General features: G+C 39.3%; 1 long non-coding RNA gene across 2 annotated transcripts in view; it reads left to right on the forward strand.

Moving 5' to 3' along the window:
- Nucleotides 1–16,051, forward strand: part of LOC127003516 (uncharacterized) — a 66,497-nt gene that overhangs the window by 28,751 nt on the left and 21,695 nt on the right. Inside the window, exons 1-2 of one of the 2 annotated variants that reach the window (XR_007757110.1) lie at nt 14,081–14,097; nt 14,976–15,086. This is a non-coding gene — a long non-coding RNA (uncharacterized LOC127003516). Of the gene's footprint in view, nt 1–14,080; nt 14,098–14,975; nt 15,087–16,051 lie in introns of those variants that run through there. The other variant, XR_007757111.1, reaches the window with a different exon arrangement.

Below are 16,051 nucleotides of genomic sequence, written 5' to 3' on the forward strand. Positions count from 1 at the left end.
GTTAGAGAGGAGGAAGTGGTGGAAGAAAGAAGGGGAAGGAAATGAAGAAGAGGAGCGGAAAAGAAAGAGGGTGGGAGGAGTCCTACTGCCTTTCACTTTCCCTCCGCAGTAATGAAAATGAAAATGGGAGAGGAAAATGAAGATATTAAGAACATGAACTTAAAAGAAGAGAACAAAGAGAGACAGAGAGGAGGGCAAACTAAAGTACAATAAGAAAAAGGTGTGAGAACTAACGAGGAAGCAAGAAATAACCCTCTCGATAACCTTCACTAACACCATCGTCATAAAAAAAAACTATCACGGTCCGCAAGTGTGATGGAGGTGAAGAGATCCCATGACTGTACTAGTAGTTTCTCCAAAGCATAATCAAACGCGGCAAACTCTCACCGTAGACTTAAAAAGATACAAATTAGGTCAGAAGGCTAGCAGGTGAGAACAGTGCCTCATTAACTCTTTCCCCAGGTGTAAAGCAGACAGGTAAACGTTAAGACAGGTAAGAAGAACACGCATTACTTTAACATACTACTTTTGCGTTCCAGGTGAAGGTCGCTTTTTGAAACACTTTTTCCCCTAACTTTTTTTATAAGCTAAGCTCGGTCGGTCATGTCATGTTGCACTATTTGCCTATTTGTATGCGTTTGTGTGCGTGTGCGTGTGTGTGTGTGTGTGTGTGTGTGTGTGTGTGTGTGTGTGTGAGTTGTCGTTAGGTCGGCGCTAACTGTCTCAGCCACGAACCTTGACTTTTAAGAGAAGATTCGCCATAAGGGTTTAAATGTCCGCTGATCCTGCCCATTTCCACGAGAAGGAGGAAGAGGAGGAGGAGGAGGAGGAGGAGGAGATGTTGATGAAGTTATAAATTGTCCAGAGTAATATATAAATAAATACATAGAAAGATACATAGATAGAGAGTGAGAGAGGAAAAGAGCAAGAAGATGAAGAGGAAGAAGAAAGAGAATAGTAAGAAGAACAGGGACAAGAAAAAGAGCAAGAAAAGAACAAGAAGAACAAGAACAAGAGGAAAAAGAAGAAGAAGAAGAAAAAGGAGAAGAAGAAAAAGAAGAAGAAAAGGAAGAATAAGAGGAGGAAGAACAAGAATGAGGTCAACCGAGTTCTTTCCTCACATTCCTCTTCGTTCCACTCACTTCCTCATCTCATTAAATCACTTTCTTCTCAGTATCAAAAATAAAGACAAAAGAAAAAGGAAAACCGGTGGGCCGATCGAAGGGGTCACTAATATTTTTCTTCGCACAATGTAATTACTATTTTAGAGGAAGGAAGAATAATGAAGGGACGAAAATAGAAGGACTGTGTCGATAATTGAATTTGTCTGACGTAAATGAAAAAAATATAATAAGCAGAATGACATTTTTGTATACACTGTTTTAATTGATATACCAAAAATAAAAGAGGAAATGGTAAAGAAATAATAAATGATAAAATAATAAAAATAAGAGTAAAAAATAAAGATGAAGAAATATTGGTTATAAATTTATTACTTATTTATTTATTTCCTTAGTTTCCAAGATAATCTACTAAAAAAATGATTAGCGAATTCCTTGAAGACTTGATAACATTTTTTTCATGCCCACTCATTTAGATAGTTAACGAATTGGTTACTTACTTAATTAGGGAGGCAATTAAGTAGTTATAAGATTGATAAATGAATGAAGTGAAGAGTTAGATTTATATGTATTTATGTATGTAATTATTTCTTTAATTATCAACATTTTTTTTTTTCATTTTCAGTTTTCAAATTCAGAAAAAAATGTTCCCTTGCACACGATTTCCGGCATTTAAGAGCATTTCCAAGAAGTTCAATGTCACACACACACGCACAAATACACACACACACACACACACACACACACACACACACACACACACACACACACACACACACACACACACGGCCGAATTATCTGTAAGTATTTTCAAGTATATATGTGTTTGAGGGTTCATTCCTTTTCTCATGCAATACTTATCATGCAATACTCTCTCTCTCTCTCTCTCTCTCTCTCTCTCTCTCTCTCTCTCTCTCTCTCTCTGTCCCACGTACCTATTTTCTTTTATTAACATATTTACGTTTTCTCCCTCATTTTTGTTCTCCTTTTGCCTCGAAATTCTGCACTCACACACACGCACGCACGGACGCACTTAGTCATGCTTGCCTATTCGCTTATTCGCTTATTTTCAGATCTCTCTCTCTCTCTCTCTCTCTCTCTCTCTCTCTCTCTCTCTCTCACACACACACACACACACACACACACACACACACACACACACACACACACACTAAACCATAAATACTCTCACACGACACACATAAATTAGCACACACACACACACACACACACACACACACACACACACACACACACACACACACACACACACACACACACTCCTTCCATGAACACTGCCCATAAATATTACAGTTCACGGACGTTCGCAGATGACAAAAAACATTAATTATTGCAACACCAGCAACGGTAATAGTAAAAATAAAAATAATAATATTAATAATAATAATAATAATAATAATAATAATAATAATAATGATAATAATAATAATAATAATAATAATAATAATAGATAAAAAACAGCAATGCCAATATTTTTTTCTTTTTTCAAGGTCACACAAAAACTTCACTATCATCATAAATATTTTTTGGGGGCGACGCTAATTTGCGAAACTTTCCCAATAACAACAATTTTCAAAGTCATGCCGTGAACGTGAAGTATTATCTACCATTGTTGCCTGGAATAACCTCACCTTCATATCACGCTCCTTCGTCACACACCTTCACTGCCACCATAATCAAAACCACACACATGTCATGGTCTGCAGGTGCGAGGGAAGAGGTGAAGCAGATATTCCTATACTATCGGTTCGCCTGAGTAAGTGAAACGCGGCAGGCTATCACCGTAGACTTTTAAAACTAACATCACTGGAAAGAAGCGAGGTGTGGAGTTTTCCGCGTTCTTAGTGGAGTTGATTTGATGGAGGAGAGAAAATTCCACTTCTATCGTTGCGCCAGAGTAAGTGAAACATGGCAACCTATCACCGTAGACTTTACATCACTGAGACGGAGTGAGATGATGTGGAGTTTTCCGTTTCCAAGTGGAGTAGGCTGGAGTGGAGTAGTGGGAGAGAGGTGAAGAAAATTTCACTACAATCGTTTCTCCGGAGTAAATGAAACGTGGCAGCTATCACCGTAGACTTTTACATCACTGAGACGGAGTGAGATGATGTGTTTTCTGTTTCGAAGTGGAGTGGAGTGGAGTGGTTGTGCGTGTGCGTGGAGGGAGAGAGGAGGGGATTCACGTGCTCTACCGCTCCCGGCCACCACCACTCTGACCAACCTCCCGTCACCTCCACCGCCGCCAGCACCACCACCACCGCCACCAACACTTCCATCTTTCTCACGCACGCTACGCCGCCGCCGCCGCCCTCCCCCGCCCACTATAACTGCCTCCGCCTCCCCTGACAAGTCTTGGCTAGTCTACCATTAAGTTTCATGCATGCCTATCCGTTTTCTTCAGTCTGGCAAGTTGGATTGTTTTTTGTTTTTTTATATATATATGAACGAGTTTGTTTAAGTGTTTTTTAGGGGGTTGTAAATTTTTTTCGAGTGTTTGTTAGCTCGTGAAAATTGCTAATGTTCACGAAAATTTACCTTGAGAGCAAAAAGTTAAAAGAAAATAATCACGTTCTCTATTATTTTTTCCTCTCTCAAATATTTCGTTTATCTTAAGATATCAAAGGTGATTTTTTTTACTCTCACGATATTTTTTTTCTATTACACGGAAAGACAGACAAAAAAAGAGAATTTACCGCAGGAATTTAAAATACTTTACGGCTAACACGATTTTCAAGAGAGAGAGAGAGAGAGAGAGAGAGAGAGAGAGAGAAAGAAACCATACAGAATAAACCCATAAAACGATCATTGAGTAATATACAAACACAATCACCTCAAACACATAAAATTAATGACAAGAGTAAACTTTCAACAGTGAGAAAATAAAACTCAAGTGAGCCCATGAGGACGAAAAGCCGTAGAGACAACACAGGCCACATCAACCGTGTATATATAATCCAGCGGCGTCCCACATGGTATTTTCTTCCCCACCAATCACCTCCGTTTTCTTTGTTTTTACAGGGATAACTCAGAAGTGGAGACTGGAACCTCGAATCACTTATTTTAACGTTTCTCTTTAATATTTTTTCTCGTTTTATTACGCGATACAGAATTAAAAAAAAGCAATTCACGTATAGTCAGACGATTCTATTTTTTTTTTTCATTTTGCAAGTTAGAAAAAAACTAAATTCTTCCTTAAATATATAAAGACTTTGACGTATATTCCTAAAGCACAGCATTTCTTTTCCTTCGCCGTCATACACACACACACAAACACACACACACACACACACACACACACACACACACACACACACACACACACACACACACACACACACACCTTCCCTGACAGACTCCAGTTGACTTATACAAAAAAAAAAAAAACTTCAAAGCCTGAGAAGGAGGAAAGAAGGAAGGAAGATGACTTTAGTGAAGGAGAAGAAGGAGGTGAAGGAGGAGAAGGAGGAGGAGGAAAGGAGGAGGGGATAGGGAGATTAGCATTGTCATCCCTTTCTCCTTTTTTCTTGGGTTTGATAATGGATGCAATAGAAAGAATGGGATGAATAAAGAAATATGATAAGAAAATAATTATATCTTTTCTTTTCACACGTATTGGAGATAAGAGATAAGGAAGAGGGTAAAAAATGAAGGGATAATCATAAGTACCCTCTACCCTCCCTATTCCCCTTCCTCTTCCTCCATCTTTTTTTTTTAATACACGTTTAAGAGAAAGAAAAAAATGAGATGAGAGAAAGGAAGAAGAGAAATAAGAAAGGAGAAATACAGAGAACGAATAAGAAAGGATAAGAAAGAATAAAATTGAAGAAACGAATAACATGAAGAGAGATAAGAGTGAAAATAGGAAAAACAGGAAGGAATAAATAAAGATAGAAAGAAGAAAGAATGAGAGAAAATGAGAAAGGATAAATAAAAAAATATACAGGAAAAAAAAATGAGGATAAGCAAGGAAGAAAAAAAACAGACCACCATCCTCACCATCACAACCACCACCATCACCACCACCATCACCACCACCACCACCACCACCACCATCACCATCACCACCACCATCACCATCAGTGCCATTCATTCCCGGCATCACCATTATTATTGCCTCTATTATTATCATTACGGGTCGTCATTTTTTTTTAAGTCACCTGCATAATAGACAAGAAACATGAGCGAATTCTTCTTGTTTAACTATATTTTTACTTTATCTATTAATGTGACTATCTATTCAACTATGTCTATTTATCTATTAATATATCTTTCTCTCTCTTATTCTATCTATCTGTCTCTATATCTGTCTATCTATCTCGGTCTTTTATATATCAGTTTATCAACATATCTATCTATCTATCTGTGTATCTATTTATTTATCTAATGTAAACTAGAAATCGTGTCTCCCTTCCCCTCTCTCCCTTTCTTCTCTCCTTCTCTTCTCTCCTTTTTCCTTTTTTTCCTCTTTCCTCACCACCACCATCACCACCACCACTAATACTTCCAGCTAATGAGAAGGGTCACCACCACATCGACCTCCTAACACAACACCATCACCACCACTATCATCACCATTTCGTCCTCACTCAACCTTCATTCTATTGCCCTGTCTATCTTCTTATCATCCCTCCTCCTACTCTTCTTCCTTCTCCTCCCCTTCTTCCTCTTTTTTTAATTTCCTTTGTCACTTCCCTTCTCCTTCCCTGTCATTGGTCCTCCTCCTACCTCCTCCTCCTCCTCCTCCTCCTCCTCCTCTTTCTTATTCGTCTTCTTCCTCTTCCTCCTCCTCCTTATCCTTCATAATCAATCTGTCTTACTTTTTATCCTTTCTGCTGCTCCTCCCCTTCTCCTCCTCCTCCTCCTCCTCCTCCTCCTCCTCCTCCTCTTACACTTTTTTTTGTAATATTTTTTACGTTTTTCTTAAGGCACTGATGATGATGAGGTGTTGGTATTTCTTCCTTTCTTTCTTCCTCCTTTCCTTATTCTCTTCTTCTAGTTCTTCCTCCTCTTCCTCCTCCTTCTCCTTCTCTCTCACCTCCTCCTTTATCAACTAGTTTACATATTATAAGTCACACAGGATATACTTAAACTTATATACTTATCATTATGAGCTGAGATTTTTTTTTTCTCTGGCAACAGTTGTAATATCATAAGCTTCTCTTCACTGATAAAACATATATACAAAAAAATACTTCACTTTCTTATCAATACTCTCTCTCTCTCTCTCTCTCTCTCTCTCTCTCTCTCTCTCTCTCTCTCTCCTAATACACTTCTCCCTCATTTTTATTCCCTCATTAGCGTCACCCCCCCCCCTCCCCCCTCCCCCCATATTGTTAGGCCTCAGCCATGACATGGAAGAAGATGGTAAAAGAAGAAGGTAATTGACCCCTGAGACCTGTCCTGGGGGAGGGGGAGTAGAGGGAATGGGGAGGTCGGGGATGGTGGGGAAAGGGTGTAGTGGGGATGCAGGAAGGGGGAAGGGGAATGAGGAGGGAATGGGAGAAGGAAGTTGAAATTGGGGGAAGGTAGAGGAGGGATGGGGAAGGGGAGGGATGGGGAAGGAAGGGAGAGATGGGGGAAGGAGGGAGGATGGGGAAGGAAGGAGGATGGGGAAGGAAGGGGAGGGATGGGAAGGATGGGGACGGATGGGGAAGGAAGGGGAGGGACGGGGAAGGAAGGAGAGGGATGGGGAAGGAAGGGGAAGGGTGGGGAAGGAAGGAGAGGGATGGGGAAGGAAGGAGAGGGATGGGGAAGGAAGGGGAGGGATGCGGAAGGAAAGGGAGAGATGGGGAAGGAAGGGGAGGGATGTGGAAGGAACGGGAGGGACGGGAAAGGAAGGGGAGGGATGGGGAAGGAAGGGGAGGGATGGGGAAGATGGGGATGGCGATAAAAATAGTTAAGTAGGGGTCATGAACACACACACACACACACACACACACACACACACACACACACACACACATGGTCATTAGGCACAAAATACATGCCCAGGAGTTTTTTATGTGTTGATATCGTGCTGTACTCTCCGTCACCACCACCACCACCACCACCACAACCACTACCACCATCACTACCACCATCACTACCACACTTCTACGTCCTCTCTCTTCTTCTTTCATTCATTCTCTCTTTCTTCTATTTTACTTTTTTGTCTTTCATCTCCTTTTTCTCTGTCTCCATCTTCTTTTGTTCAGAATCGATATTTAAATTTTGAGGATCATCGACAGAGGGTTGAATCGTGTCAGTCTTCGCGGGATAATCGTGAATAACCGTGCATAATATAGGTTAGGATCTCGTGTGTAAGTAGTCTTAGGATCTGAATCAAAGTTTTTAAGCATAACACTAACAAGGGGATCCATGCACAGAGGATTAGATCGTGTCTGACTCCATGAATGATCAAGAATAAAGGTTCAGATCATGTAAAATTAGTAGTCTTAGGATCTGAATCTGACAAAAAGGATCGTGAACAGAGGATTGGATAGTGTCTGGTTCCGTGTATAAAGGTTTGAATCGTGCATAATAATTGTCAGTCTTAGGATCGGAATAAAAGTCTTAAGGGGTAACTACTATGATAAAGGGGATCGTGAACAGAGGATTCAGTAGTGTCTGGTTCCAAAGAATAAAGGATCAAATCGTATCTGACTCGTGTATGAAGGTTTAAATAGTGTTTGATTAGAGGTATTAGAATCTGAATCAAAGTTTTAAAGCATAACACTGACAAAGAGGATCGTGAACAGAGGGTTGGATCGTGCCTGGCTCCAAAGAATAAAGGATCAAATCGTGTCTGACTCCATCACAGTATAAAGTTTTGAATCGTGTCTGACTCCAGGTATAAAGAATCTAATCGTGTCTGGCTCCAAAAAATAAAGGATCAAATCGTGTTTCACTCCATGTATAAAGGATCGAATCGTGTCTGGCTCCAAAAAATAAAGGATCAAATCGTGTCTGACTCCAAGTATAGAGGTTTGAATCATGTCGCCTGCCGTGGAATGCTGCCTAGGCTGTCCCGCTCATCACACTCATCACCACTAACTAATGAGCGCTAATGGACACCTGTCACACCTCTGCCTCTACCTGCCTCGGAACCTCATTACCTCATTATCTTGCCTGATTTGCATAACTCATCAGCATTCATTAGCTCATTACCGTGGCCTAAATACTGCCACGCCTTAGACTCCGTTAATTATACCTTCCCATTTTCCATCACCATTTTTTTTTCTTGAGTCTGACTTCTCTTCCTCTTTAATTTTTTTCTTGATATTTCTTAATCCATTTGTTCCCTATTATTGCTTTTTTACCTTTTCTTCCCCTTGTCCGTTTTTCGTCACTTCTGTTTTCTATTTATTTTTCATCATCATTTTTTTTCTTGAGTAACTTCTCTTCCTCTTTCATTTTTTCTTGATCTTTCTTAATCCATTTGTTCCCTATTACTGCTTTCTTTTACCTATTCTTTCCCCTGTCCAGTTTTCGTCACTTCTGTTTTCTATTTATTTTTCATCATCATTTTTTTTTCTTGAGTCTGACTTCTCTTCCTCTTTCATTTTTTTTTTTATCTTTCTTAATCCATTTGTTCCTTATTACTGCTTTCTTTTACCTATTCTTTCCCCTGTCCAGTTTTCGTCACTTCTGTTTTCTATTTATTTTTCATCATCATTTTTTTTTCTTGAATCTGACTTCTCTTCCTCTTTCATTTTTTCTTGATCTTTCTTAATCCATTTGTTCCCTATTGTTGCTTTCTTTTACCTTTTCTTTCCCCTGTCCAGTTTTCGTCACTTCTTTTTCTCATTTCAACCACGATTTTTTTCATTTTTCCTTTCGCGTTCTTCTTTCTTTCCTTTCATTTCTTCTTCCTTCTTCTTTTTACTCTCTTTGTTCGTCCATGTTACTTCTTCCTTTCATCCTCTTTTCTTTCTTTTCCATTACTTATTTTCCTTTTTTTTTTTAGGTTGACTCAAGTATTCCTCTCTCGCCCTTTCTTCTCCCTTTTTCATTTCTTCTCCTTCCCCTTCTTACTTAACTTGACTTGTCTTCGAATACTACAAGAATCCAAACACACACACACACACACACACACACACACACACACACACACACACACACACAGACACACAAACAACGATAAACACGTGACCTGAAATTGAAGACCCGAATAAAACGAAAAAAAGAAGAAAAAAAAGAGACTACACAAAAAAGTTGCACACCACACATGCAAGTTATTTATTATTATGTGTTTCTCAAAGTCAAAAAAAAAAAAAAAAAAAAAAAAAACGAAGAAAAAAATAAAGTTATGGAACGCGTGACTGATCCTGCAAAACCCCAAAATTCATGTTCTCTTCACCCCCCCCCCCTAAAAAAAAAAACTTAAAACCTCGGAATTGAAGAGGAAGAGACAACATTAAATGGAAATGGACGAGGCAGCAAGGAGGGACGGGGTGGTGCGCTTGGTTAAAATTTTCTCTTTTTTTTTATAAACTGCAAATAACAACACGACATGAGGAGGAGGAAGATTTGGAGAAGGAAGAGGAGGAGGAGGAGGAGGAGAAGGGGGAAAAAAAGGAGGAGGAGGAAAAAGGAAATACCAACACGACACAAGGATGAAGACTTGGAGGAGGAGAAAGAGAAGGAGGAGGAGGAGAAGGAGGAGGAGAGAAGGAAAAAGACCAAAAGAAGAAGGAAGAGGAGGAGAAGAAGAAGAAGAAGGAGGAGGAGAGAAGGAAGAAGACCAAGAGAAGAAGGAAGAGGGGGAGGAGAAGAAGAAGAAGGAGGAGAGAAGGAAAAGACCAAGAGAAGAAGGAAGAGGAGGAGAAGAAAAAGAAGAAGGAGGAGAGAAGGAAGAAGACCAAGAGAAGAAGGAAGAGGAGGAGAAGAAGAAGAAGGAGGAGAGGGTGAAGAAGACCAATAGAAGGAGAAGGAAGATGAAGAGAAGGCCGAGAGGAAAAAAAGCAAGACCAGAAGGAGGGGAGAAGAAAGAAGAGAAGGAAAAGGAGGAATAAGAGGAGAACGAAGAAGATCAAGAGGAGGAGGAAGAGGAGGAAAAGGAAAAGGAGGAGGAGGAAAAAGAAAATCACAGCAAGAGGGAAGAAGTGACCTTGTCCTTGTTTTTTTCTTTTTTTTTTTTTCGTTGAGGTCAAAATTAGACACAGGGAAGAAAAAGTTCAGGTTCCCGTTTGTCTGTCTGGGCACGAGATCAACGCGCGCGCACTCACACACACACACACACACACACACACACACACACACACACACACACGCATAGGTAAACACCGGACACATGCATACACCTGTCGGCCCACGTGACATACCTGGAGAGAGAGAGAGAGAGAGAGAGAGAGAGAGAGAGAGAGAGAGAGAGAGAGAGAGAGAGAACAACAACAACAACAACAACAACAACAACAACAACAACAACAACAACAACAACAACAACAACAACAACAACAACAGATCAAAACAATACAAAGAAAAACAATAATAACAAAAAGAGTATCACCAGAGAATCGTAAACAAATAAAAATGAAATTAAAACAGACCAAAAAAACATGGAAAGGAATGGAAAAGAAAGGGGAAAGGAGGAGTGGACAGGAGAAGCAAGGAGAGAAGAGGAAAGAGGAGGAGAAGGAGGAGGAGAAGAAGAGAAGGACAGAGAAGATAAATGAGAATAGGTAAGGTCACGTCTCCACCTACACACACACACACACACACACACACACACACACACACACACACCTCGCTAGGCCCAGGTGAGACAAGGTAGGGGAGCCACTAATGAGGTCTGGCGTTAGCATGACTTAATTGACATCTTATATGGTCAAGGGACGGGGAGACGTCACGCGAGGAATGGGGGGAAGGGGAGGAAGGAAGGGGAAGAGGGGAAAGAGGGAGAGGAGGAAGGGGGGATGAAGAGAAAGACAGGGAGGAAAGGGGAGGGGAAGAGAGAGCTGAAGGAGGAAAAGGGGGGACAAAAGAAAGGAAAAGGAGGAAGGGAGAGAGGAAGGAGGGGAAGGAGAGGGAAGAGGGGACAGGAAGAGAGGAGGAGGAGGAGGAGGAGGAGGAGGAGGAAGAGGACAACAATAAAAAAATAGCAACAATAACAAAAAACAAAATAAAAAAGCAGAAAAAAAACAAAAAGAATGAAATTAATGAAGGAAAAAAGGCAGAACACACACACACACACACACACACACACACACCGGTTCGAACCCCTGACGCCCATTAACTCTAATCCTACGTTGTCGTGTTTGTGTGAACCAGGGAGGGTTGGATACCACATAACACTCTCTCTCTCTCTCTCTCTCTCTCTCTCTCTCTCTCTCTCTCTCTCTCTCTCTCTCTCTCTCTCTCTCTAATTCCTTCTTCCATCCCTATAATTCTTTCTTCCATTCTTCCTGTAATTCGTTTTCTTCCCCCTCTCTCTCTCTCTCTCTCTCTCTCTCTCTCTCTCTCTCTCTTCCTTTCCTGCTTTTAATCCATTCTTCCTCCTACTCCTCCTAAGCTTCCTCCTTCCTCTACCTCCTCCTCCTTGCTACAAAGGCTCAGGTGCCATATAATTAGGATACAGGTAAATCTTGCGTGCCCAGGTGTGTGCGTGCGTGCGTGCGTGCGTGTTTGTTTACCTTTCCTCGCATTCACACACACATACACACGAAACTAATTTTTCAGCTATTATTTTCCCTGTTTCTCCTTGTTGGCACGAATAAACACAATAAATATAACAAACAGAGGGTAAAGGAAGGGATGTTAGTCGTTTGTTTACATTGAGTTTATGATATTATGGCGTATTAACAAACTGAGGAGTAAAAATGATAAATGTGATCGGCCGGGTGGAATATTTATCATAGTTAGTCCTTATATTTCTTACGTTTTCTATATGTTTTGTGTAATCTCTACGCTTCCCAGTCACCATATATACTCAGAAAACAATACGCTACAAGTACAACCATGAAAAATAATTTTAATCCTCGTTTTCGCTCACTCTTCGGCAGATATATGAAGGGAAGTCACCAGTCACCAACTCCGTTTCCTCAAAAATCACACAGTTTATCTTACGTTTTCCTTATCTTCTAAGTTATTCCGTCACTTCACACTCACCATATATACTCAGAAAACATTACGCTACAAATACAATGATGAAATATAGTGCATAATCCTCTTTTTCACTTAGTTTTAGGGGAATATATGAAGGAAAGTCACCAACCGTCAGCCCGCCCCCTCTCACATATTCCCTTTTTCATCTTCCGTTTTCCTTATGTTCTAAGTTATTCCGTCACTTCACACTAACTATATATACTCAGCAAACATTGCGCTACAAGTACAATCATGAAAAATAATGTATAATCCTCTATTTCACTTACTTTTAGGGGAATATATGAATGGAAGTCACCAACCGCCAACCCACTCTCACACCATCAGCTGATCCTGGGTCCACGCATGCGCAGATCACCCCTCCCTTATTTCTTCACTTTTTGCCCATTTAATAGAATTTTCACCTATTTTCCACGGTTTAATTAAGAAAAGACATAATTTCGACATGGTTTTACAAAGAGAATAGTGAATAAAGGGGAAAAAAGTGATATTCGACAGCCTAGTCCGGACAAACATTTTAATATTTGCCCAGTTAATAGAATTTTCACCTGCTTTTCACACTATTAATTAAGAAAAGACGTAATTTCGACATGGTTTTACAAAGAGAATAGCGAATAAAGGGGAAAAAAAGAGATATTCGATAGCCCAGTCCGGACAAACATTTTAATATTTGCCCGTTCAATAGAGTTTTCACCTATTTTCCACGGTTTAATTAAGAAAAGACGTAATTTTGACATGGTTTTATAAAGAGAATAGTGAATAAAGGGGAAAAAGTGACATTCGATAGCCTAGTCCGGACAAACATTTTAATATTTACCCAGTTAATAGAATTTTCACCTACTTTTCACGCTATTAATTAAGAAAAGACGTAATTTCGACATGGTTTTACAAAGAGAATAGCGAATAAAGGGAAAAAAGTGATATTCGATAGCCTAGTCCGGACAAACAATTTAATATTTACCCATTTAATAGAATTTTCACCTACTTTTCACACTATTAATTAAGAAAAGACGTAATTTCGACATGGTTTTACAAAGAGAATAGTGAATACAGGGGAAAAGAGTGATATTCGATAGCCTAGTCCGGACAAACAATTTAATATTTATCCAGTTAATAGAATTTTCACCTACTTTTCACGCTATTAATTAAGAAAAGACGTTAATATGTGCCCAGTTAATAGAATTTTCACCTACTTTTCACGCTATTAATTAAGAAAAGACGTAATTTCGACATGGTTTTACAAAGAGAATAGCGAATGAAGGGGGAAAAAAGTGATATTCGATAGCCTAGTCCGGACAAACATTTTAATATTTGCCCGTTTAATAGAATTTTCACCTACTTTTCACGCTATTAATTAAGAAAAGACGTAATTTTGACACGATTCGAAGTTACAAGGAGGAAGGAAGAGCGCGAATAAGGAATGAAAAAGTGATAAAATTATAGGAAACCAACTCGGATCAAAACCTTAATTTCAAAACGATAACTGAAACTTTTAAACACACAACATATATTTCCTTCATATCAAGAGCATTTAGCCTTTTAATATTCACGCCAGACTGGAAACTAATGATGATATAGACCCAGTTCGCGCCACATTACTAGACTGTCGTACTCAGACCATTAGGCTCAGAGTTAAATACATGGTTATAACTCTGTGATTAGGCTACTGTAAACATTATCAGTTTCAGATCCAAAAACTCGTAGTAGCAACACAAATAACGATAGCCAACTTAAATAACAGCTCAAAACATTAATTATAGATATATTTGCAATAGTTACACGTCAGATATCCGGAAAAATATAATGGGCTGAGACTGAGTACGATAATCTGGTAAGAGGAAGAGAAGGAAGGAAGGAGGAGGAAGAGAACGGTGTTGTGAGTGAGCTTTATTTTTCTCCATTTACACGGGTTCTAGATAAGTTTTAAGGGTTGAACATAGACCAGGTAATAGATAAGGGACTGGAGAAGCTTTATGGAGGTTTAGATGCATGTGTGATAAGGAATAATGGTAGAAATAAGGTTCAAATGTGTTTTATTCTTTCTCGACCTGCCAGAATCTAGCTCTTTAGGGGTAACTGAAGTATTTATTATATTTTATCTTATTTTATTTATTTATTTATTAGTTGGTTTGTTTATGTATGTGAGTTTGTTGTATGAAAGACGAACCTCTTTTTGAAATCGTATACCAGTTGTTCTGTGTGTGTGTGTGTGTGTGTGTGTGTGTGTGTGTGTGTGTGTGTGTGTGTGTGTGTGTGTGAATGATGAACCTTGAAATGTGTGTGTGTGTGTGTGTGTGTGTGTGTGTGTGTGTGTGTTTTATAGCCACATTCAGACACGTGCCAAATGCAATCTTAATCACACACACACACACACACACACACACACACACACACACACATTAATGCGTATATATAATTAAGAGATTTTCCCCAGGCAATCGAAGTAATGCAAACACGTTGATAATTACTCATGTTTATGTTAATCTGGGAGCCTAGCGTTGTCTAATGGTTATAAAAGCGGCCTCGTTATCATAATTTCCCGCGGGCGTTAAGGAACCGTTACGCCCGTTTGCCGTTAGCTTGATGTGATGTAACGGTGAGGCGAGTGCGTTAGTTTGTTCGTTCGGCTAATTGTACTTTTGGTTAATAGTTTTTTTTCCTTTATTTTATTTCTCTTTTCTCGTGTTGTCAGTTGCATACTTTAATTACGTGTAAGTTGTTGTTGTTGTTTACTTATTTTGGCTTTATTTTCAGCGTGGGTAGAATACAGACGAATAAGCAGGAACAGCCTCCAGTGAGTTAAGAAAATAAAGTTATGAAAAGAGGAAACCGTCACAGGAAAGGAAAGCGTTGGAAGAAAAAATGGTGAGTAGCAATGTTGTTATTTTGATATTTTGTTACTTCGTCAGGTTCATCATCATCATCATCATCATCATCACCACCACCACCACCACCAACAACAACAACAACTACAACACTTACCACTATTATAGGTGTATGTAAGATATGGAGAACACACACACACACACACACAGATCAGTACATCCTTAAACTACACATAAATCTACTAATACCTTCCTAGAGCCCCATTTATAGACACTCACCTGTCTTACATGTACTTAACGTTATTACTTAAAACATTACTTACAAAATCACTGAAGACGAGATTGTATTGAAGATTCCTCGAGCAATAATATTAGATACAGGTAGAAATTCAATCAACTCATGTCAATATATACAGGTGACAAAGCGTTATACATGCAGACATTTCTAGTACATTTATTTACTTATTATACTGGCAAAAGGCAGCTAATTCACGTTAAGTGGTGTAGGAAGTGACATGCTCTTCCTGTCATGCATTGAAGTGAGTCGACATGTGGACCTGACAGTGACAGGAATTCTTGGGGAGTGGAAAGAGAAGTGAGCATGCAGGAAAAAAATAATCAGAGTAATAATCATAGAAGTAAGAAGAATGAATAAGGGAGGAAATGAAAGGAGAAGGAGGAAGAGGAGAAAAAATAAGCAAGAAAAATACCAAAGGAAGGATGAAGTGAAAGAAAGAACTGGGAAGAGGAGGAGGAGGGAGAAGAAAAGGATAAATAAGAAAAGGAAAGGAAAGAAAAGAGAAGAAAAGAGGATAAAAAGAACAAAACGAAAAAAAAAGGATGAAACAAAAGAAGAAAGAAGTGAAAGAAAACGAAATTAAAACCTCGAAAAGACTAAAATAAAAGAAATCGTTAGAAAAAAGACAAAAAACAAGAAAACAACCAACACAGCCAGCAACAACACTACCAAAAACAACAAAGCGCCTACTCACCCCCAATGAACTT

The sequence above is a fragment of the Eriocheir sinensis genome, chromosome 25 (assembly GCF_024679095.1).
Source record: "Eriocheir sinensis breed Jianghai 21 chromosome 25, ASM2467909v1, whole genome shotgun sequence".
Classification (NCBI taxonomy): domain Eukaryota; kingdom Metazoa; phylum Arthropoda; class Malacostraca; order Decapoda; family Varunidae; genus Eriocheir; species Eriocheir sinensis.